Source organism: Etheostoma spectabile, chromosome 20 (assembly GCF_008692095.1).
Source record: "Etheostoma spectabile isolate EspeVRDwgs_2016 chromosome 20, UIUC_Espe_1.0, whole genome shotgun sequence".
Taxonomy (NCBI): domain Eukaryota; kingdom Metazoa; phylum Chordata; class Actinopteri; order Perciformes; family Percidae; genus Etheostoma; species Etheostoma spectabile.
Genome location: NC_045752.1, coordinates 6,702,527 through 6,703,632, shown reverse-complemented (window position 1 = coordinate 6,703,632; position 1,106 = coordinate 6,702,527). Strand labels below are relative to the sequence as shown.

Genomic DNA, 1,106 nt, shown 5'->3' with positions numbered 1-1,106 from the left:
GTGTGTGTGTGTGTGTGTGTGTGTGTGTGTGTGTGTATGTGTGTGCTGAAAATCATATAAAATGTTACATGTAGCCATGGCTTGTGCAATATCTGTGTTTACTAGATCTAGCTACTGAGTGTGTATTTATAACAGGGGTATCAGCTGTAGCACTGCATCCCTATGGCACTATTGTTGAGAGAAGGGTTAGAGGTTGAACGGGTGATTCTGTTTTTCATGTATTGGAAGGTAATCCCTTCGGTGTGAAAGCAAATAGCCCCCAGCAGCCAGTAGCCCTTGAGGACAGCTGAAGCCATAAGGAGACAGACTCCCAGAACCCCTACACACACACACACACACACACACACACACACACACACAAGCACCCAGCTGGGTCACGCTAGTCTGTGCTGAAATGTCACCCAGGCAGTGGCGCTTGGTGCTTTCAAGTCCCCAACCCTCACCCAGCCGCCGGTCAGAGCAGAGACTTCAAAGAGCTGTGCTGTCAATCCTCCCCGACACACATCTACCCCCTGTGACGGAGAACGAGAGAAAAGAAATGGAGAGATGGCAAGATGGCGACAGAGACAGAAAGCTCACACTGTTAGCGCAGAGAGACAAGGCTGATTGCTTTAAGGCAATTTGCAGTCCAACCTTGACCTTTCCCTGCGCTTGCAGGGAAAGGTCAACACACAAGGTTTCCCTGCAAAAGCAAACATGAGCCCAGTGAGAATGGGAGCAGAGGGAATGCAGGGTTAGAGAGGTTGAAGAAAGACAAGATAACCCTAACGCACAGTTTCACTTCAACCGAGGCTGCTGAAGTTGCTGTGCAGGTGCACTGCACAGCCTACAACGTCTGTTTCTTTTCTTGAAGTTGGAATCATGTTGGAAGGAAGAGATGACAGCGCTCTGGACATTTCTCAGCCTTGTAAAAAAGCCCATAGTTAACTATGCTGTAGCTTGCTAAACTGTCATGGGTTTTATTGCCTCGTTATCTGTTATCTGTGTTAACTACAATTCTTCTGCAATCATTCTGCTACAATGTATACATTTAGCCTGTGTTACAACATTACATTTATTTATTTATTTATTTAGATAGAGAGATAGAGAGAGAGAGAGAGAGAGAG

The 1,106-nt window shown here is 46.3% G+C and overlaps 1 protein-coding gene across 2 annotated transcripts in view; it reads right to left on the bottom strand.

The window, feature by feature from the left end:
• pacrg (PARK2 co-regulated) overlaps positions 1–1,106 on the bottom strand; it is a 130,995-nt gene that overhangs the window by 66,987 nt on the left and 62,902 nt on the right. The gene's annotated exons all lie outside the window — the stretch shown is intronic.